Below are 25,031 nucleotides of genomic sequence, written 5' to 3'. Positions count from 1 at the left end.
TGGCCTCTTAATCTTACTTTCTCATTCTTCTGAGTTTAACTTTTAGACTGAGAAGATGGTGGGCCAGCAACCAGTATAAAGGAGTAGAAAAAGAGCATTTGAGGGAGATGTTGTATATGTAAGATTGAATATACAGGTTAGTTCTTGAAAAAGAGTATGGCAGGTCACAACTGGAGGAAATCGGCATGTGCTACACCATGGTGGCACCAGAAGCAGGAGAGCCACAGAAATTCTGAATTTCATTTTCAAATTGTTTATATTTCTCACTGATCTTTCTGTTAACTTCTCATTTATTCCTTTGATTTTGCCTTCTAAATATTTCTTAAATGTACATTTTTAAGTTTGACTGCCATGTCAATGTTCTTGTTCAGATTCCTAAAACTTCTAGGTTTAACTTTTATAATTACTGATTATAGCAGTTTGTCCTCATTAAAGTATTCTACTCTAATTTTTTGGCCGTCACTGTGATCAGTCTGAAATTAAATGACAATAGCACTACAGCTTTAAAATCTTCTTTTTTGGGCTGAGGTTGTGGCTCAGTGGTAGAGCACTCGCCTAGCATGTGTGAGGCCCTGGGTTCAGGGCCACCTTACTGTTTCATGTTTTCAGCCTCTGTACTTGTTTTCTGACCAACTCCACCCTGTCCCTAAATATCTGGCTCAGATATTATAGCCTTAAAAAAGTATGTCATTTTTTCCACTATCCAAGGGCTACTCTTTTCAAAACCAGCTTATGCAAAGTTCCATCCCAATATTGAATTATCTATCTTTGTCTCCCAACTTTGGCCTCTTATTCTTTGGTGTTACATATTATATTTTTTCCATAACTCCTGCACCAGTCAATGTTTACTAAATTGGTTTCTTGTAGATGATAATATCTACAAGACAGCATGTCCAATGAAGAAGTAGAGTTTGGTGAGGGAAAATAAGAAAAGCAAGCCAGAAATGCAGGAGATGTTACAAAAAACATAACAAAATGAGGGTAGAAATAACTCTCCTATATTCTTCATAAGAGGTAGAATTATAAAACTGATGCATTTTGCAAGTGCATGAAAGACACCGTATAAATAAGTTATTACTCTCACATTTGCGTGCAGAATATCATTAACTATTAACTCTCTTGGGTGTGGAAGTTAGCCTGACCTACCTTGATTCTAAAGATTTCTTCAGCTGAGTTTTTACTTAGTTAAAGGGGAAGTTCATTGCTTAGGCCATGCCATCCAGAGCTGGAATTCTGAGAGGAAACTCTGCTATTTTCCAGCCCCTTCAGCACTGCCCAGAACATTAGCTTCATAGGCTTTATGCCCAATGGAGTAAAGTTATTTTAACAGGGTTAAGGCATGCATCAAAATACACATAAATTGTATTTTGTATGTTTACATATCCACAATGGTATATTTATTTAATAATAATGACTCCAGCATTTTATACTTCCCTGTTGGACAGCAAAGCCACATAATTGAGCTGATGACTGTATTAAGTCAAAGAGATAAATAAAAATAAGCCTTCTTAAAATCAAAAAGAAAAACAACAAATTTATTATTATTTATTAGATGAAAATACCAGCAGGAGTGTTGGTATTTTAATCCAAAGTCTCAATAATTTTATCATAGCAGGCTTTATTTTTTTTGTTAATAAGTTTAAAGAAAGCAAAGGTCATTTGACTAAAAAACATTCCAATAATATTTATAATTTTAGTATTAATAAAGGATATTCTCCAAAAGTGTTGCTAGTAACTATCCTGAAAAATAATACTAAACAATTTAATTGTTTCTGAACAGGACAATCAACCCCATCTTTGAAAACTCATTACATTGAAACATAAATAAAACATAGGCAAAGTGGCTTAGCATTATATATCTCAATGTAATTGTACATAATCTTTCACTAGGTCTCTTATTTAATAATTTACATTGAGGAAAAAGTTCAAATACTTAAAAGTATTTATTGCTGATTATTTTTCTAATAAATATAGAAATAATTGAATTTCTCATAAATAGGCATTAATCCTCATGATTAACTCATCTAACAGAAAACTAGTGCTCATTAAAGCTAATGAAGCAAACTCAGACCTATTGTAAAAAAAGTTGTCTATAACTCATACTGTTAGATGTGGTGATGTCCTGGTTTGGTCCCTTACCTATGCTGTGACCAGCCCCCCACTATGGTCACTTGAAAACATGAGGAAAATGATTACTGCAAAACAAGTCAGAATTTCTTGTCATCTTGCAACCTGTTCCACCTTTCAATAGCATTCATCCACATGTAGCCAGTAAGTGAGCTGATATATTTGCATACATGTACTTACAGATTACCAGGCAGGATAAGAATGACTCTGTGCTTCATCTTTACTATTTATTACCATTTTTTAGTGTTATTCTAGCTAAGTCCATCAAAACCCAGCATTTATGGAGCCTTATGAGGGTAGGAGGCCCAAGTTAATTCATTAGAGAAGTGTAGCTTGCTGAGGACACACCTGCATTCATACCTGGAATTAACAATAACTAGCTTAGAAGACAATAACATTCATCTTCATCTCTACTCTAGCTACTAGCACTGAACTCTGCAGAGTAGACAAGACTTTTAATTACAAGCTTTGCTTCTGGGTATAGGTGATAGCATGGACCCTCTCCATTTCTGTGTAACAATGGATGCCATTTTACTTGACATGTCACGTCACGCTAAAGGTAGTTTTTCAAGTTGAGATGAAATAACATTAAATGGAAATTCAAAAGCATATGAAAGAATGAAAGTCACAGGTAATGATAAATATGTAGAAACATAGAGCATAGTGGTATAATAAGGGCAGGTACATCACATTTACAAAATTTTAAACATTAATGTATATAAATAGTTAATGGTTATACAATATAAATTATGACTTATGACATCAATAACACAAAATATATTTGTATAGCAATAAAGGAATAGAGTTTCTGCATGTGACTGGAGCTGTTTTATCACCTTAAAGTAGACTATTACGATTATAACATGGTTTGTGTAAGCCCTTTGGTAGTCACAAAGAAAATACCTATAGAAGAACTGAAAATTCTTAATTAATGAAAATTAGATCAAAACATGTCTCTACAAAAAAAATCAATAAAGAGCGAAGAAGACTGAAATAGAGAAAAAAGAGCTATAAGAGATACAGAAGACAATAAACAAATGCAATACAAGTCCTTCCTTATCAGTAATTGCCTTAAGGTAAATGGATTAACATTCCCAATCAAAAGACAACTTTTCTGAATGGATTTTTTTAAAGCTCCCAATATACACTGTGTACAAGAAACTGACTTTAGGGTTAAGGACATACATAGGGTAAAAGTAAAAGCACATAAAAAGATATTCCATGAATTTATTAGCTCTATTAGTCTGTGTTCTCCAGAGGGGGAAAAAAATCCAGCACATGTATGTATATGAAAATCTCAATTTAGGAAAGCAGAAAACATGCTTAAGCTTAAATAGTGGAACATGAAGAAAAAGGTGGATTCTGCTTTCTTCTGCCTTTTGTTCTTTTCAAACTTTTAACAGATTGGATGACACCCACTCACATTAGGGAGTGTAATCTATTTTACATAGTCTACTTATTTAAATGTGTGTTTCTAATTTCATCTAGAAACACACAGACATCCCTAGAAATAATGTTTACTATTGGCATTCCATGGGCAAATTGACCTGAAATTAACCATCCTAGTAACCAAAAGAGAGCATGAATAACTATACTATTATCAGAAACAAAAGAATTTATGTCAAATAGTCAAAAGACACAAGGCATTATATAGTGATAAGATGATCAATCCATTAGAAGATATAATAATTATAATATGTAATCACTCAACTTCAGAATACCTAAAATCAAACATCATATTTGTAGATATCAAAGGAGAAATGAACAGCAATAGTAATAGCTGGAAACTTTAATGCCCTATTTTCAATAATGAAGAGGGTATTCGGCCATAAAAACGATAAAGAAGCACTCAGTATGAAAAGTGTTGTAGATCCAATGGGCCTAACCGATATGCACAGAACTATTGCCTAACAGCAGAGCACACTGATTTTTCTTAATTGCACTGAAATATTCTCCTGAACCAATCCAATTTTACATGACAAAGCACATTTGAATGAATTTAAGAAAATCGAAATCATATCAAGTATCTTCTGTCCTTGGTGCAATGAAACTAGAAATAAAAAATAGAAGAAAAACTAGAAAATTCACACATGTGGAATTCTAAATGGCATGCTGCTGAACAATTAGAGATAAAATAAGAAATTAAAAGAGAACTTTAATAATATCTTTAGAAAAATGAAAACTTAAGGCAACATACCAAAACCTTTAAGGTACAGTGAAAGTAGTACTAAGAGGGAAGTTTATAGAAATAAATGCCTACATTTAAAAATTAATAAAGGTCTAAAAGAAAGAACCTAAAAATACACCTCGAAGAACTAAAAAATAAGAATGCCTAAGCTCAAAATTACCAGAAGGAAAGATATAACAAACATTAGAGAAGAAACAAATGAAGTGGAGATTAGAAAAACAATAGGAAAAAATCAATGAAACTAAGAATTGATTTTTTGAAAAGATAAAGTTGATCAACCTTTAGCTAGACTAGAAAAAAGAGAAAAGATCCAATTACATAAAATCAGAAATGAATAGGAACTATTACAACTGATATTTCAGAAATGCAAAGGATTAAGAAAATAAGAAAATAATTTGATTTATATTAGCCTCAAAAAGTACACAATACTTAGATAATGAAAGCTCTACATATTGAAAAGTAAAAAAAAATACAAATAAATGGAAAGCTATATTGTGTTCTCATGGATTGGATTAGAAAATTTTCTATTATTAAAATGACCACACACATATTCAGTTGATTCTTATCAAAATTCCAATAGTGGTTTTTACAGAAATAGAAAAAAACCAAACCAAAAAAACAAATACAAATACAAAAAAAACAAAGGAGTTCAAATAGCCAAAATCATATTGAAAGAAGAAATAAAACTGAAGCACTACACTTAGATTCCAAAATATATTACAAACCTGTGGTATAAAACAAAATAGTATTGTCATAAAGACAGACATATAGATCAAAAACAATATATATATATATATATATATATATATATATATATATATACACACACACACACTAAGAATACTCAATGGGAAAAATATGACATCTTCAACAAATGGTTTTGAAAAACTGAATATCCACATACAAAAGAAATACTACATATACAAAAATTTTAAAATGGATTAAGTATTAAACATAAATATCTGAAATAATGAAATTCATAGGAAAAATATCAGACTAGTTGGGCTACTATAACAAAATATCATACATTAGGTAGCTTATAAACAACAGAAACGTATTTCTCCTAGTTTTGGGGGTCAAGAAGTCCAAAATATTGATGTTGACAAAGTAAGTGTCTGATAAGGGCATTCTCAGTTGTAGATAGGCATCAGCTCCCTGTAGTCCTGCTAGGTGAAAGGTGAAAAATAATATGGTTGACATTTTTCTCTTTATTAATCCAATTACTTTGGTATCATATATCAGAAAGATTTCCAAAACCCTATTGAATTACTTGGATAGCTTTTGTTAAAAAAAAGAAAGAAAGAAAGAAAAGAAAAAAACCCACAATGGTTTCTAATAATCCACATTGCTATATCAATCTATTTCTGGCTTGTTTCTTTAATTTCATTGAACTATGTTTCTTTAAGTCAATATTATACTAATTTGATTATTGAGTATTATGGTAAACATTTAATAGTGTGTATTCTTGTGGACAGCAGTGACTTGGATCATGGTCCTTGACTGCCTCAGAGCTGTGGCTGTGCTCTGCTCTGGGAACTTCTTATGCAAAGGTGCAGGACAAGATTGCCCAGGAGCTATGGTTAAGCCCTGCCTGAGGAAGTTCTGTGCAAAAGTATGGAACAATAACTGTCTTGACCTTGAGCTCAGACACCAGCTGCTGGGATAGACAATTCTGATCATAACAAGATAACCACAATATCTTGCAAGGGCTGCAACCTTCAAGCATGGCTGCTTTGCAGAAATTCAGGACAATGGGCTTCCTACGTGTAGCAGGATGATAACAGGATGCTCCTAGCACTGCAACAGAATAGCTACAAAAATGTTTCTAGTTCTGTCATGTTATAATGCACAAAGAACAATTTCCCTGTAGTTTTAAATCCCTGATCATGAGACCCTGTATAATAAACATGCTGAGCTAGCTCTGGGTCACTGTTTCTCCATCAGAGGTGGTTGTCCTACCTGGTACCAGTTTTCTCTCTATAAATGTTTGCGTGTCTTTCTTAATCCCCCATCACCCCTCTGATTTCTAGGGTTCAGCTGTGCAACTTGTGGCATATTCTTCAGATTTTTTTTTCTAGTTTACCATTTAATTACTTTAGGTCCTTTACATTTTTGTTGGTTTAAAATTAACTTGATAATTACTTTTAAAAATCAATAATATAAAAAGAAGATCAGCATACTAGAGCAAATTGATCAGAGGAGGAAAGAGGGGAGTAATAAGGAAGGTTCTGGGGATTGAGAATGATCAAATTATGTTCTGTGCATATATGAATATAGCATAATAAATACCACTATTACATATAATCATAATTCAGAAATAAATTATTTTTAAAGTACTTAAAAATCTGTCAGCATTTTAATTGGATTTGAGAAGAGTCTAGAGATTAATTAGAGAGGATAAATATTTTAGTCAGTGAGTCTTAAACTCATTAGGTAGTATATAACTCCATTTCTTTAGGCTTATTATTATTGTTGTTATTATAATATATTATCATATCAGAAATGTTATGTAGTATTCCCTGAAATCACCTTGCATATATTTATTAAGTTTATAATTAGGTATGAAATAGATTTAAATGCAATAATGAATTATACATGGTGCATTCCACTTTTTAGTTTGTAGCTTTGTAAAAGTACAGCTAATTTTTATATACATAAATTGTATGTCCCTGTGAATAAGCTTTTTGTTGTTATAACCAAAATATTTGACAAGAACAACTTAGAGAAGAAAAGTTTATTTTGGTTCATAGTTTCAGAGAATTTAGTTCAGTCTTCATAAGAGAGAGAGAGAGGCGCAGAGTGGGGAAATTGGAAGGAGGGACCAGAGACAGTTATATTCCCAGGGTACTACTTCCTCCAGCAATGTCCTACTGCCTACAGTTACCACTCAGGAGTTCATTCAAAGTATTAATCCATCCTGATGTGGTTATATCCCTAACAATTCAATCATTTCCTAAAAGCCCCACTTACAACCACTGTTACTTTGGGAATCATGGTTTAAACACATGAACTTTTGGGGACATTCCAGATCCAAACTACAACAGTCATGCATTATACATTCACTTAAGTAACCAAGTTGTCATAGATTTCTAAAGAACTTCCACAAAACAGTTATATTATGTACTCCTTCAATATTTTAGTTCAGGCTGTTATTTTTTTAAAAAAGCACCACTTAATTCAGATTGTTGTTTTAAAAAAGCACTTACCCGTGGGTGTCTTATAAAGACCAGAAATTTAGTTTGCACAATTCTGGAGAATGTAAGTCTAAGATCAGGATATCAGAATGGTTGGGTTCTGGTCAAGGCCTTCTTCCAGGTTGAAGATAGCCAACTTCTTATTGTATTCTCATGTGGCAAAAAGAGGGCACTAGAGTTAGCTGGAGTCTCTTTTATAGGGGTGCTAATAAAAATCTCCCTAGTAGTATTATCACTTTGGAGTACAAAGGTTAAATTTTGAGGGGGCACTGATATTCAGTGCTTTGCATTCACATAACAAATATTTTTTTAATGTATGGTGAGCACTATAAATGTTACCTAATGGAGTGTTTTGATTTTGTTGCTTTCTGTAACAGTTGTTAAACTTTGCTTTGGCAGGATATCTCTCATCTCTTTAGTGATGTGTGCTTTAGAAATTGTTCATAGTACAATTTTCTGGTTATTACTTTATGGTACTTTTTACAATTCCTATGTATGCGTGGCCTAATGCTCAGCAAACATTAAAAGGAACTGCTATGCATATTTCCAGACAGTTTTCTGCATTAATTTTTTTTTTTAATTTCCAAAGGTGTGTTCAACACCTTCCAGGCCACTCTGAATCCCTAACTCTAGTTATAGTTTGCCACCTAAGTTCTATTTGAGTTATCTATCCCTGTGCCTATACTTTGAGTTGTCCCTACACAAATAGCTGGGGCAAACACAGAGGTTTCTATCTTTTTCACCTTTCTCAGGGATGTTTGTGGCTTAATATTTATAAACAGATTTGTGAAATATTCGATTTTTTTCTGAAAGAAGTTTAATCTGAGTCTTATTATTCCATCATAACTGCTAATGGAAGTCTATATATTTTTAAATGTATCTTTCTACGTCTCACTGCGTAATAATTATCTGTCCCTTTTAATATTCCCTATTCACATTTTGAAACATCACCATGAGAATGAATTATTTTTTCTTAAATCATAATAAAGATAGCCTAATAAGTGATGTTTACATGGGTATTTTTCTGGCATTAAATGATACAGTAAATGGACATTCTCATGGACACTAAAGAATGCATGTTGATTATCCATGGAAAAAAGTAGGTTTGCAAGTCCATGATCCTATCTGATTTTTATCATGTGTACCCAGTTGCCACTAGATTGGTTTCTGACCAATTTTATTTCTATAAAATATTATACTTCTGTTTCTGGATTGAAATTAGATGAGGTCATAGTACTTTATATTTCTATTGAACTATACAAATTGAATGTATAAGTTTAGGGACTAATTTATTTCCTTGTTACATATTGTTTTAGTTGTCTTCATTTGCGATATTAAATTTTCACAAAATTTCTATATATAATAATGACACCATTGTAAAATGGAGACTTAAGCATTTTTGTTTTTCAATGCTGGGGATTGAACCCAGGGCCTTGTGCATGTGAAGCAAGAACTCTGCCAACTGAGCTATATCCACAGTCCTGAGATTTAAGCGCTTAAGTTAAAGGATTTTCTCAAGTTTTCATAAGTAGTTGAGCTAAGATTTCTCAAAGGATTCTAAATTCTAAGTTTGGACCTGCAATAGTACAAAAAATGCCTTTATGTCAAAAAGAAGTAATTTAAAACTCTTCCTCTGCCACTCATTAGACATATGACGATCATCAACAAAATACTGTATTTAAGTCAATTTCCTCATTGCAAAAGAAAAGAAAAAAAAGGCAATAAATTACAACCTTGAAGCATTATTTTAGGAATTGAAGAAAATAACATTAAAATACTTACATGTTCCTGGCACATGTAGGCATTTGATAAACAACATTGGATTGGACATCTTCCATCTGTTTTCCAAGTTCTACTCTCTATTCTTCTCCAACTATCTGAAGCCTGATGTGCATTATTACAATGCAGGGAAATAAAAAATCAATGCTTGAATTAGGCTAATACTATGAGCCTTAAAGAGATCAGAGGAGTACAGAAAAGTGACTCAGGAAAGTGTTTCAGGTTATTTATTTCATTCCCTTATTTCTTTTTTCCAGAGCTATCATGTTCCCTTAAAAAGCAGCATGTTATGAAAACTATAATACACTTGTTTTAGAAATCTCTAAAGACTTCTAGATGCTCTGAGTTCTTGCACAATTCCTATTGGTTTCCATTCACATTAGTTATTCATATTTAAGTAGATCTCTGTGAATGAAGCTCTTTGAAAGTATTCCAATTTAAGAGTTTTACTTCTGATTTAGTTGCTAACTGACATATTTTTCAGTTGTTCCTATTTGCATGATATTGCATTTTTAAAATTTTTCAAAGTTTTGGATAACTTTAGGTTATGATAATTAGTTTAATGTTAGATAATTTGTGTAAGTGCACAATGCATAAATAACACATTTATATGTATGCATACATATACCTATATGTATCTATATTACCCATATATAATCAGAATTTATATTTATTGATATCTAGAAAGAGAAAGGGAAAAGATACCTAAGAGCATGTCCTAAAATTTTTTTTTAGTAAAATTGTTTATTGTGGTAGTAAATTTGGGAAATTACGCATAGTTTTTAAAATATTGTTGTTGTTGTTCTTAAGCATTTAGAAAAAGAAATATATACAAAAGTGTATATTATTCTTCTATCCTTATTTCAATATAAAATCATCTAAAAGACTGATAATATTTTTAAAAATCAGCTTTAATGTCATTGGCTAACACTAGAATAATACAAAAGTAGTTGTACATTTTTATTTTTATCTGTTATTATAAACAATTATCAGTTCACAATTTATCATTGAAGTTTCCTGGACATCTCTATGATGAAGGATGCATTAGAAACTAATCCCTTGTTTTCATTTATTTGAGGAACAACTTCATTGCTGGCTCTATTTAAAAATCTGCTGTCATTTGTGGGAGATGAGTGCCCTCTTCTGGTTTCATGATAAAACTGTTGCTCACATAATGCTACCTGTAAGTGAGTCATTTACCTGTTATATTCTAATTAGTTTCCTTTTGCAGTCAGAGGGATTTAAAGAAATGATGTGCACTTTGTTCTGTTGAATCCTTTGTCACAGTAATATGTGTACTCATTTATTCTAAGCAATTTCTACTTGTTCTTAATCTTGATGATCTTTCCTTAAGCATAGGATGAAGGATTGCCTCTAAGATTTCTATTACTTGGGATAGGAAAATACATTCATATATTAGGGTCTGAACAAGAACATAATATTTTATTTCCACTAGTTTAAAAGACAAAAGAAAAGAAAGAAGGAAGGATGACAAAAGAGTGAAGGTTGCTAAATTTAACAGCTCATGTCAATTTTGTATTTGGATAATACAATAGAAGGATACAAAATGACTTCTCCTCACTTTATAGACACACAAACACACAGCACACACATACAACAAAGAAACAAAATATATAGTCTCGGAGGCAATCATTTTTAAGAAAATAAGGACACCTTTTCACTTGTCTTATTGTTTTCAGATTAGTTACAAATTCTTCAATGTTTTGCAGTTGATTAATAGTCACAAATCACAACCAGTTTTGACATGATGAGAATATGCTGTCAAAACTTTGCCAAGCAGGAGTCAAGAATTGTAACTTAAAAGAAAACTATACTTCTAACACATGCATTCCACATAGAAGGTTTATTTTATCTTACTGTATAACCAGTAGGTTAAACCAGAATTTTTGTGCTCTGATCTGAGAACCTAGAATTCAGATTCTTTAATCAATGATCTCTGTGTCTATACAGTTATCTTTACAATTCATCACAGATATTATTGGACAAAAGTGTGTGATTTCTTTTGTTTTAATTTTTATTTGTTTTAATTAGTTATACATGACAGTAGAATGCATTTATGCACTTTGATATACATAAATGGGGTATACTTTCTAATTTTTCTGATTGTATATGTAGAATCACATCAATCATGCAGTTATATATGTATGTAAGGTAATAATGTCTGTTTCATTCTACTATCCTTCCCATCCCCATATCCCCTCCCCTCCCTTCTTGCTTAACAGAATTGTCACCCAAAACCATCAAAGGCATCAGAGGGCTATTCATTTCCACTTTTCCTTTTGTTCATATGTTCATATAATATTATAATACTAATGTTAGCCGAACTTAAAAAGACAATGAAATGAGGAAATTCTTTGCCATAAAATTTTACATAATATAAGAAAAATCCATTTTAATTGAAAATTAAAAAAACTTCAATTTCCTTATTTTTTTTCTTTAACAATATTCTCAGATGTTTGGTTAGATCTAAAATTGATGGAATTATTAAATATTGATTGATTGATTCATTCATTCATGTTTAGAAATGGACCCCAAAAAGGACTTTGTATAAAACAAAACCGGAATTAATTTGCTTTAGTTACTCTACAAACCTAGATTATACATGGCATTGTTTTCTTCATTTTGTTTAGTAGAAAAGGACTGCTAAATGTAACTCCATATGAAGTGAAAATTCAACTGACTCTTAATAATTTAAGATACAAAGTGCTGAATTACATAGCCTTTAATAAAAATTGGCCACACAAATTAGGAATAAAAGCAGCAATAGATGGCACTAGAAGATCATAAGTCTCAGAGGAAATTCTGCGGTTCTTGTTTTCTTGTCCAATTCCCATAATACTTTCAACAGGGCTACAGACGGGAATGAAGGGGGGCTATATAGAAGGAATCACAGCTACAGAGCAGATACTAATTCCTCTGCCTATTTTTCCTGGAAAGCATCCTGGAATCTTTTGGGGGAAAAGCAAATGGCCAATTTACTGCAGAGACTGTGCTCAAGGCACATTAACCATCCCATTTACTTTTAATCAAAAATAGATAAAAAGGAATTACACACTGACATTTATCGGGGGGTGGGTGTTGTTCCATTTGCTGTTCCCGGTAATTGAGGTCTTGCTACCCAAAGACAGTTCAATGAATGTATTTGTTATAAAGACAATTGTTACTGTTTTTTTTTTTTTTTTCCCATAGGCAGATACCCTAGAGTTACACATTTTTTTTTCTCTATTTATTCCTAACAAAATAGACACAAAGACATAAAAGTATTTTTTTTCCCTTTCATTAAACCTGAAATGGTGTGTATTCTATACCAACAGATTTATTTATTTTTCACTTTGTGGCTCCTCCAAGACTGAGCCCTGCCTGTACCATGCTGGCCTTGTCCCAGCTTGAGGAACTCTGTAGCCATGACTCATCTTTTTCAGTGGCAGATTTGAAGCATGTTCCAGATCTGCTTTTCCCACAGCTGTCCTAATCCTCTTTCATATGACCATGAAGACAGCTTCTAAATCCAGCAGAAGAGGTTTCTGAACACTATTTTCAAGCTATAAAAAAATATTTCCAGATCCAGAAGTAGGAAATAATAGGTGGATATTTGGAGAAAATCAGTGGTTATCTTTTTTTTTCTTCCCGGCTAACTATCAAGAATGATCTTAGGAGATGTCTCAGCATTCTGTAAAAATGTTTCCAAACATTTGTTATCATTCCAATGCTGTTTTCTCCAGGGGAAAAATTATTTAAAAATCTTTAGTTTCTGAGGATAAATTTCTATTGAATCCTAAATCATAAAATATTTGTAAATGTTTAATGGCACATAGAAATGGTGTAGAATAGTTAGGCTTCATTCTCACTAATGGAGTTAATTTTTTTCTCTTATTTTATTGATTTTTTTTCTTTATCAGTGGCCAAGAATAGAACTGGCAATCTAAACGTAAAATTTAGTCAGACATGTGATGGTAAGGAATTTCTACTACTAGGAATCATCAAGGGTCTCTCCAAAAATCATGTAGATGGACTGGAAGTATCTTTCTCTCTCTTTATTTTTTCTTCCCTTCTGCCTCCCTCCCTTCATGTCATCTTCTCTCTTTTATTTTCCTTCTTTCCCCCTTTCTCATATACATTCTATAAGTATTTTTGAATTCTTATTCTAAAATTTTTTCCCCATACATTGTTTCTTCTAAATTCCCTAAATAATTCTAACTACCCTTTGATTCTTAGCAAAGAAAGGTGGTATTCAGATAATGCATAAAGACAAGAGTTCCGTTTATGAGAGAAAGCAAGGAAATGAAAATGTTTTCTACCTATTTTCTAAGTTTTTCAGTTTAACACCAAATGTTTAAAGAGAGTATTATATAAAACATCACAACTGAGATGGATACATCCTCCCTAGCCCATAGAATGGAGTTAATTATGAATCAGTTAAGAAGCTGAGTGGAACTGAAAAACTTGAAAAAGCCAACATTCTATACCAATTTGTGTATTCTGTCTGGACTTTCATTGGGCATGACTTTGTCTGCAGAGGGATATAGGGTCTAGATATTCTGTTCATAATTTTTCAGGTATAATGACTTTGGAGGTTAATGTCTGAAAGCTTAGGTTTTCATGTAACAGTATTATGTGGAGGAAAGACTAGGTCAGGTTTTAACTCCTAACTGTAGGGCAAAGTGAGCTGTCCAAAAGTGATGCAGAGATATTGGACTACTCCTTGAGGAATGGAGAAAGGAGGATACAATAATCCCTTTCCTCATCTATAATAACATTCTGACATTTTCACTCTCATGTTACTCCAAGAAAATAATTTATTTTATAGCAGTAGCCAGAGGTTTTTATTATTACTTAGTGAATCCTGAAGACAACCTCTTCTTCTATTCACCTCTATCACAGTCTCACATGAAAAAGACCTAAAGTGATAGAGAAAATAATTTGTTTCCCAATCTTGATCCACCTCTTAAAAGAATTAAGATGGTTCTTTACAAGAGGTACAGACTCAGATTCAGAAGATTCAAAGAAAATTATAATAAAAATCTATTCCAGGACAGATTTAGTGGTGCATATCAGTATTAAGATAATTATACCAGTAATAATCAAGGTATTTTATCCCTTTTTTACAATTTTTTTTTTCTGGGCCAAGGCCCATCCAGTGTCCCAAATCTTACTCATTACACTGTACATATTAGAGACAAGAATAACTATGGACACCTTCCTATCATTGAGAAGATTTATCTTATTTATCAAGAAAAGGTGTCTCAAGCCTCAATTCTAATTCTGCCCTCTCTACTTATGAAACATACATTCTTCACCATAGTCATTCAAAAATATTAACAAAACCAAAAATATTTCCCTAGTTCTGGTTATGAAGGCCTACAATGGAAAGGAAGTGGCATATTGGAATATTGGAATTGGAGAGAAGAGCAGCAGCTAGATGTCATAATTTACAGGTGCAAACATGAAACTGATTTAGGCAAGAATGGTTTGAGATGTAGGTAGTTTAGAGGGCAAGAGATAGATCTGCATGTTTAGGAGTTTTGCATTTATTCAAAGACTGATGATAATGCACAAAGGCATTTTACTAATGATAAGATAAGAATGATAAGACTGAGTTTTAAATATTTTTTATTGGAGTATGGAGTGGCAATTGATGGGAGACATAGTAATTTCATAGAAACCAGTGAGGAGGATATTGCAAAAATCCAAGTACAAAGTATCTGCATTTGGACTATGTTGGTAGTTTCAAAGATTTAAACAGCAAAGTTATTTTAAAAATGAAATTGACAAGACATTGAGAAGTGAAGAAAATTGTGGCATGGTACATGTTAAATGTTGAGATAAATTTATTATCTTAGATAAAAATGAATGATCTACTGGATCTCTAGCCCCATACATTATCAGAGAAGACTGAACTAGTAACAAATTTTAGAGACAATTACATACTGGGGGTAATTAAAGTCATTAGCATTTATGAGAATATTGACTAGGAGAATTATGTTCCAGGTCACGTGGTAAGGGAGGGGAAATAGAAATTTTGGTATACAACTCATCACAAGAGTTTAATAAAGCAAAAGCAACAGGTGAACATTTCAACATAGAGTAGAACTTGAGGCAGATGACAACAGAACATGATTTAATGTAGTCATCTTTCGGCAAATATATACTAAAAGATCCTGTGTAAGTGAATTGAAAGAGGTATGTCACTAAACGGCTGTAACTTTAGAAGCCCAGGACAAGTATGGCATTTATTTAACCTAGATATGCATTTCACTACAAAGGAGGCATTCTCTCTGCTTTCTGTGGAGACTGCAGAATCATCAACTAAATCTCAGAGCACTAAATGTTAAATTAAATCTCTCTTTGCATTAAATGTTAAAATTATATTTTGGATATACGAACACCTTTAGTAAATGGAGAATTTCTGAGGACTTCTCAGAATATTCTGCCTCAACATCAAGGCAAGAATAAAAAACGTCTTTTGGGTTGTATAAGCAATCATGGGCAAATTATCCAAGTCTTTTTTTTTTTTTTTAATTTCCTGTTGCCAGCTACCGAACTTAAATCAAGCCAGCTAACAAAAATGTGGAGTATATTGGTTTATAGAACTTTATGGCTCTCTGATACATGACATGATTGAACCCTAAGTCTCGAATATTTTCAGTATCTCTTTCTGATCTTAGATTTATATGTCTGATTATTTGATTCTTCAGATAAAATAAAAGAAGTAAATTGTCATAATATCTCTCTGAGAGCAATCTCAGGAGTGCCTCTGAGTGATCTTGTTTAGAGAATGTGTCCATTGTCTACCAATATGATGGCTAGGGTATATATTGCTGGGCAGCCTGAGTCAGATATATATATATATATGTATATATATATATATATATATATATATATATATATATATATATACCCTTCAACTAGTGAAACAGTGTAGCTCCATTTTATTAATGATAAGAACTGAAAAGAGGAACTCTGTTATTAGAACAGGGAGAAAGGTTTTCTAGATACATAGAAAATCATGTCTAACAAACTGGGTTCCTTACCATAATTTACAAAAACCCTAAATAAACTCATCTTCCAATACTCTGCATAATTTTCCACTATTCTTCTCTTCTAGTCTGCTCTAAACTTCTTGAAACAGTTTCAGCGTGTGATTACATTGATCAGAAAGTTCTTTTCATATTTCTCATGGTTAAATTTCTCTCATACTTCAATTCTTGCCATCTTTAATAATTATAAAGAAAAATACAAACTTTTATCTTAATCTTTAAGGATTAACACAATGTCAAGTTATTTATTAGTTTTATTGCATAATGCCTGTCTTCCTTCTTTAACATGATTAGTTCATGAAAGCAACAGCTGTCTAACTCAATTCCGTATCTACTGCCTATATCAGTTAATAAATATTCATTAAATTAATAAACAAAACTGATTCTTTGAACACATTTAATTTTCTTTTCTTCAGAACCCCTAGTCTCACTCTTAAAATTCTGAGACAAATGGCTCAACTCTTCATTGTATTTTGCTCAGATTCCGATTTTCATTCCTAATACTGGAGCCAATCCACATAAAGACCTATTATAAACACCCTTAAAAGGTAGAGAAAAGCACAGGATTTGTTTTCCTTCTGTATGGAGCAAAGACCAGCATTTTTTACCCACCCTATATAATGAAAATAATATCTGTGTTTGGGACAAAAATTGGGCAGATTTTCTTGTTCCTTGTTATAGATGCTTGAGGTTTTGTAAATTTGGAACTTCTCAGCTGACACAAATCTGTGGAGTACATGAGATCCACCTGACCAGCTTTATATCACTCCTTTGGGAACTGGTGTCAAGGTAGGAGGGGTACAGTCCTGAAACTTGTGCTTCTTGCAGTTTCATGAGTAATAAGTCCTTTGTCTTTGAACCAGTAGTCATGTCTTCTGCCAGCACCCATGAAACCGTCGCAGGCTTATTTCTTAGTTAACAAGTAGAATAGAATTTCAAATTCATCATAGTTCTTGACCCTAGTGTGAATTATTGACCAGTCTAACAAAGTGTTGATGGCCTTCAATAGAATTATGGTCACTAAATGGGTCACTGATTTTTCCTGTATTCCCCTTTCTGTATTTTCTGATATTCTTGTCTCATTCAAATGTATGCATGACCATCTGCTTCCCCACCAGGAAATGAGCTCTGTAATCTCTGCTCTTAATTCAGAAAATGACTTACCCATGTTTTATCATTGTATGGGGATTCAGACCCAAGAAACAAGGTTGAGGACTCAATAGGTGAAAGAAGATGCAAGACGTAGTTAAGATAGCAGATGTGCTCAGAGGTGGTAACAGCCTCCAGCTTCAGCTTTAGCCCCCAGCCAGTTCCATTTTAGCTTCTTAACAGACCCCATATTTTCCCATAGGCCCTGTTTTTATATGTAGGCCAAACAAAGAAGGCACACTGCAAACAGGTTACATAAGGGGCCCATACTCACAAGTTAATATTTATGACCTTGAGTGTGTATGCTAAGTCAGAATATTTGGGGCCTTGACTAACCATAACATAGCCAGTTCCCAGCCCTGGCCTCTACACTAAAAATATAGCATAGCCTGCTGGAAGTCTTGGTGAGAGAGCTTGACTATAGCCATTTTAGGCCTGCCCCAACATTTGTCTCTGCTTAAGTAAGTATTCATGGCATATGTTTATATTTTTAATGCAGTATTGATTATTCTTTTGTTTAGATGATCTATACTATGAACACTAAAATGGCAGATTATTAAACCTATCTTTAGATATATTTTTTTCTGCTGTTTTGAGTAGTTAAAATAGATTACCTTTGGCATCTGTTAAACTTTCCTCCAAGAAATATCATTTTGAATTCTTATAGACTAGCCACTTAAGACCTAATATTGTATGGATTATGGTTGCATTGATTTATTGTCCCTTTCTTACATTTGGTCAACCGTCAGACATTCTTTCACAGTGTTTATTATTGTTGTTTTCATTGTTAAATGTTATTTTTATGTTGTTATTTTTCTATTTGCAAATTGCTCTGTCATACTAAAGTCATATTTGAAATTTTGTATCCTCCATCTATGCTTTCTTGTAATTTTGAATCCTTCATCTAATCTAATCAATGTCTAAATAGATAAACTGAGTTTAAGAAAAAGGCATTATTGGTTTGGGGTTGTGGTTGAGAGGTAAAGCACTCGCCTAGCATGTGTGAGGCCCTGGGTTCGATCCTCAGCACCACATAAAAATAAATAAATAAAATAAAGGTATTGTGTTCAACTACAAATGAAAAATAATAAAATAAAAGGCATTGTTGGGAGTGCGGGTGGTGGAGACAGCAGTAGGCTCCAGGTATTGAAATTCATGTCTTCTTAAAATTGTGATCACATACTGCTTATCAGCTCTGCAAATATCAAAAATTACCATTGTTTAAGATAATTCAACCATTGCTCATAATAAATATAAAAAAGATTTTATGGTCACTTTCTTCTGTTTTATTTTTCTGTTAAAGGAGATACAGGTTTTATCCCCCACAATGCTTATGATGTCTATAAATTAATCAGGTATTCCAATTAACAATAATTAAACTATGGCATCTCTGCTACACAGTTAATTCTGAAATGTATCTATTCAAATCAACTTCTGTGGTAACTACTTCCTACACTCTGGAATGAGAGCCAATCTTCAAAATCAATTTGATCACAACGAAGTTAGGATAATGTATTGTTAAGACAGAAGAAATAACTGACCATGTCCATCTGAATGGATAAATCAATTCAAAAGTACAGCAATTTGATTTAATTTGACAATAACTATAAGTGAAGTTAGAAAATCATTTTAAAAATTGTTAATCAGATAAATAATCTGTTGTTTATAACATAAATTCTAGTAACCCCACACACCTGATTTATTCTAATCAACCACACTTCTCAATAGGCAGGATAGCCATAAAACAAACAAGAAATTGGTTCCTTCACTTGGTAAGTTTCTCCAACTAAGGTTTTTAGCCTGGTATATTAAGGTACAAATTATATAAAGTAAAATTTACTCTATTTACTATATAATTATTTAATTTTCACAAGAGATAGTATTATTTAGCAATTACTGCAATCAAGATAGGGAACATTACCTCAAAGAATTCTATGCCTTTTCACTGATAATGTCTTGTGCTGCAGTCTGGCTGGGCACAATCAGGAGCCACTTGTCAAAAGAAACTAACTTTATTTTTAGAACCACACACGCCAAACAAAACAGCCTCTCAGGAAAAACCCTCAGAGCCCCAACTGCCACCACCGGCTTTTTACAAGCCTCTCTCTCCAACACAAGCCTCTCTCCACCTCCCCCAATCCTCCTGCTCTTGAGGCCGATTGGCTGGGTCACGTGGGCGGAGCCAAAAAAGTCCCCCAATGAGCAGCTCCGTGGTCTGAAAGGGCAGGGAAACAGCCCAATGAGCATCACTGCAGAGGAGCCAATCAGCTAGATGTTGCTGGGGCCGCTGTGAGCCAATCATCAGCCGGCAGCTGGAAGTTTGCTGGCAGCTGGAAGTTTGCTGGGGCCCCTTTCCGCTGTGGCTCTCAACATCTCCCCCTCTCTGTTTAAACAACAAGCATGTGGCTTAGGGACCGTGCCTGCCTTACATTGTCCAATACTACATATGGTCCTTACCCCTTAGGTTGGTACCATTGCAATTGGATCTTACCTGTCACTGACTACAGGTCCAGTATACAGCCACACCTGTGGAGAGGTCTTTGTACCAGCGGGGGGGGGGGGGGGGGGTTTTTTGCCTCACCTCTATTGGCCCCCAAATTTTAGCTGGATGATCATGATAAGCAGAAGGGAGGAAGATACACCAAGCTAATTGACGGCTCCTTTTGGAAAAATTGTACCACCGATGACATCATCAGCAAAAATACCCCAACACTACCACAAGTTGATGCACCAACAGATAGTTCACAATACATACAGGTGAGTTCACAATGTGTCCAGGCAAGTTCTGCAAGCAGTTCAGGGATGGCTATTGCAGAAGCTGTAGATTGGTTTTATCTTTGACTTCACCAGCACTGGGATGAAGACAGGAATTCTGGCAATAATGGCTAAAGAAAAAATTATGTAACATTCCAGAAGGCACTAAAAACAAACAATTTTCTTAACAATTTACATTATCTTTAAGAGAATTATTAAATATAATGAAAAGGAAAGGTGAAAGTAAACAAACAGATCTGTTAACCTCCTTTTTTGTTCACATATTAAAACAATCCTCAACAGCTGTTTACCCAATTTAAATTAAACCATTTAAATCACGTGAATATAAAAAAAAAATTGGATCCATTTTTTCATGAGCGCTCATCATATATGATATATGGACATACATACATTCAAACATATAACACAAAACACAAGTGTGCACACATAATATAATACATACAACACATAACCTAATAGTAAAGGCCTTATAACTTTTACAGGTGAAATCTCCATTGCAATGTTTAAAAACTCTATAGTCAAAAAATAGAACTGATCAGAAAAACATTAACCTAGGTCTGTATGAGCTTAAAAAAACAATTTTTTTTTTTTTTGCCACCACTGGAATACCGGTGGTGGCAAAATTTTGTAAGCAATGAGCTATAACATCTTTAGTTTTTTCTCCGGCATGAAGGGAGCCCATCAAAAATCCAGAAGAAGTATCAACTGTAACATGCAAATATTTTAATTTTCCAAATTCTGGCAAGTGTGTGACGTCCATCTGCCAAATATGGTTAGGTATCAATCCTCTAGGATTGACTCCAAGATTAACTTGTGGTAAAAAGGTCACACAATTTTGACATTGTTTTATTATTTGTCTAGCTTGTTCCTTAGTTATTTTTAAAACGCTTTTGTAAAGTATTAGCATTGACATGGAACCTTTTATGAAAATTTATAGCTTCTTCTAGTGTAGAGAAAATATGTATGTCATGTGCAGTTTTATCTGCTAAATCATTGCCCGAACTAAGGGCTCCAGGCAATCCTGTATATGCCCTGATATGTCCTATAAAGAATGGATCTTTTCTGTCCCAGATTAGACTTTGTATAGTGGAAAGCAAAGAGAAAACAGTAGAGGAAGGGGAAATCGTACCAGCATCTTCAAGGGATACTATAGCGTTAACTATATACTGACTATCGGAAAATAAATTAAATACAGAATCTTTAAACATCACAAAAGCTTGTAATACTGCATTAAGCTCTACCTTTTGAGCTGATTGTTTGGGTACTAAAAATGTAAAAGTTTGATCAGGTGTAACTATTGCTGCTGTACCATTATTTGACCCATCAGTGAATATATTTGGAGCATTCATGATAGGTGTTTTTCTTGTCATTTTTGGAAAAATTACAGGATGCAATGACCAAAAAGACAATAAAGGATTAGATAGTAAGTGGTTATCAAATGAAACATTAGATTTGCACATGATTATTGCCCAAGTATTTAACTCATTAGCTAACTCATCAATTTGATTCATAGTATATGGAGTAATAATTTTATTGGGAGAAATTCCAAACACTCCCTTTGCTGCTTTTATTCCTTTGAGTATTAATTGTCCTACAGCCTCAGGATACCTAGTAAGAATAGTGTTAGGAGAATAAGATAAATGTATCCATAATAATGGACCTTCTTGCCAAAATACTCCTGTAGGAATATTTTTTGTTGGTAGTACAATAAATAATAAAGGCAAACTTATATCAATTCTATCCAAATGCATATTTTCCATATATGTTTCAATGATTTTTAATGCCTTTCTTGCTTCAGGCATTAACATTTGGGGTGAATTTGGAACTGATGGACCTTTTAGGATATCAAATAAAGGTCCCAACTTCCTGTTGGTATACCTAAATAAGGCCTTATCCAATTTATGTCTCCTAATAACTTTTGAAAGTCATTAAGTGATTTGAGTTGATCTACTCATATTTGAATTTTTGGTGGACGGACCATGGTTGAGGATAATAGAACTCCTAAATAATTAATTGGAAAATTTAATTGTACTTTATCTATTGCTATCTCTAGATTATAATTTTTTAATAAGTTTGTAAGAGTGGCATAACATTCTAGCAATGTGTTTTTATCTTTGTGTGCTAATAATACATCATCCATATAGTGAAATATTTGTAGTTCAGGATTTTGATTTCTAAGTGGCTGGATTACTTTGTTAACATAAATTTGACACATAGTTGGGCTGTTAGCCATCCCTTGAGGGAGTACTTTCCATTCATATCTCTGATCAGGACCTTCATGATTCAGTGCAGGGATAGTAAATGCAAAACGTGGACTATCCTCAGGATGAATTGGAATTGAAAAAAAACAATCTTTAATATCTATAACTAAAACATACCAGGTTTTTGGCAAAGCGGACAATTGAGGAATCCCTGATTGAGCAGGTCCCATAATAACCATCTCATTATTAATGGCTCTTAAATCTTGCAATAATCTCCATTTACCAGATTTCTTTTTGATGACAAAAGTGGGAGTATTATGGGGAGATACAGAAGGTTGTATATGTCCTTCCGCTAATTGTTGTTTGACCAGGTCATGGGCTACTTGTATCTTTTCTTTAGTCAGGGGCCACTGAGGAACCAATACTGGTCTTTCTGATTTCCAAGTAATTTTTATTGTCTCAGTGGCCCTTTCTGAAAATCCAACCCATGTCTGTCTGTTCCTTGATCTATTTGTATTGGTGCTGCTATACCTTGTTCTTGTTTTTCTAATCTTTTTCCTTTCCTAAAACCTTGTCTAGTCATAATAGTGGGTGCATTTTGGTTGATGTTATTTGTTAATGTCAAACCTAATTGATCTAGGACATCTCGTCCCCATAAATTTACGGGAAGATGATCCAATACATATGGCTGTATAGTTCCTTCACATCCTTCAGGATCCTTCCAATCTAATACCATTGCACTTCTATGGGGATTAGTCGCCACTCCTAGGCCTCGAAGCGTTTGAATGGCTAGTTGTAATGGCCAATGTTTTGGCCATTCTTGAGGAGAGATGATGCTAAGGTCTGCACCTGTATCCAGTAGCCCATTAAATTCATGTCCTTGAATATTTAGTTTTAGCATGGGGCGAGAATCTAAATTTAAAGAAAGCACAGCCCAATCTACACCTGTGGAGCCTAATCCCTTGAAACCTCTTTCTACAGTACGACTGGAAAATTTATTATGTAGGCTGGGTATTATTAGTAACTGTGCTATTCTATCTCCTGGTGAAATTACTGATATACCCTTTGGAGAACTGGCTGTAATTTTTATTTCACCTTCATAATCGGGATCAATTACCCCAGGACTTATCATAAGTCCTTTTAGAGTAGAAGAGCTGCGTCCCAATAATAAGCCTACTGTTCCTTTGGGAAGAGGTCCTTTCACCCCTGTGGGAATGATTTGAACTCCCATCTCTGGAGTTAGTACTGCTCTGGCGGAGGCGCAGATGTCCAACCCTACGCTCTCTCTGGTTTGTCTGATGAGGGATCTGATGGACAATGTGTCCTGGGCACTACCCTGATGGGGTTGCTGGGTTCCTCCAAGTGCTCCGTATATTTGTGGTTTTGGGCCCCGGAGCATTGGGCCCCCCTGTCCATTTTTTGGCAACGGAGCCTGATGCCTTTCTCCACGATATCATGGATAAACACCTGGTCCTTGTTCGTTTTTTGATAATGGAGTACCCTCTATGGTGGTTTGAGAACGGCATTCATTAGCCCAATGTCTCCCTCTACGGCATCGTGGGCAAATACCTGGTATTCTACTCCTTTGGTACCTAGTTTTGTTAAACCCTCCTCCAATGGGGCAATTCCTTTTAAAATGTCCTGTTTGTTCACAATTGTAGCATGTTCTTGGCCTGGCATCTAAAGCCTGTTTTACTGCAGCTGCCACAATTTGCCCTTGTTCATTAATGTCTCTGGCATCTAAAGCCTGTTTTACTGCAGCTGCCACGACTTGCTCTTGTTCATTAATGTCTCTACATAATTTAATATATGTGTTTAAATCTTCATGTTTCCATGGTCTAATGATATCTCTGCACCAACGATTCGCTTGCTCATAAGCCATAGTATTCCCCAAAACTCTGGTAGCTGTTTGAATAAGCCTATCTACAAATTCAGCATAAGGTTCATTAGCTCCTTGTATTACCTTAGATAATTGACCTTGTAAACCTCCATGTCCTTGTAAAGTCTTCCATGCCTTAATTGCATCTGCAGCAATTTGTGCGTATACGCCAGGATCATATGCAATTTGTTGCTGCTGATCCTCATAAGGTCCCTTTCCTAACAACATATCTAGATTTCTCTGAGGATAACCAGCTGCTGCATTTCGCCTAGCCGTCTCCTTGCAAAATTCCTCATTGGCAACCTTCCATAACAGGTATTGTCCTCCATTTAGCACAGCTTTACACATATTAGCCCAATCTGCTGGCGTCATGTTCAAGTTGTTAATGGATTCGACCAAGCTTACAGTGAAGGGTGCTTGAGGACCATAGGTTGTCTCAGCCTCTTTTAGCTGCTTCACTGTTTTGAAATTTAAAACATGGTAAATTCGCTGCCCTCTGCCTCAAATACAGGGCATGTTAATATTTGAGATCTTGTCTCAGGATCCCAACTATCAACTGCGGGGGTTGGGGGCCTCCCAGCATATGGGGGTGGCCTTGTTAGTTGGACACTTACGTCCCCTGGTGATAGAAAGGTGTTAGTAGCAGTCTCCTGTAGAGGTGGTGCTGTTGGTTGGACACTT

The sequence above is a fragment of the Marmota monax genome, unplaced genomic scaffold (genome assembly GCF_021218885.2).
Source record: "Marmota monax isolate L192 unplaced genomic scaffold, Marmota_monax_Labrador192_F-V1.1 WCK01_AAM20220418_F8-fsc00002, whole genome shotgun sequence".
Classification (NCBI taxonomy): Eukaryota; Metazoa; Chordata; class Mammalia; order Rodentia; family Sciuridae; genus Marmota; species Marmota monax.
The sequence above is the reverse complement of the archived record's forward strand: the minus strand, read 5'-3'. Positions refer to the sequence as shown.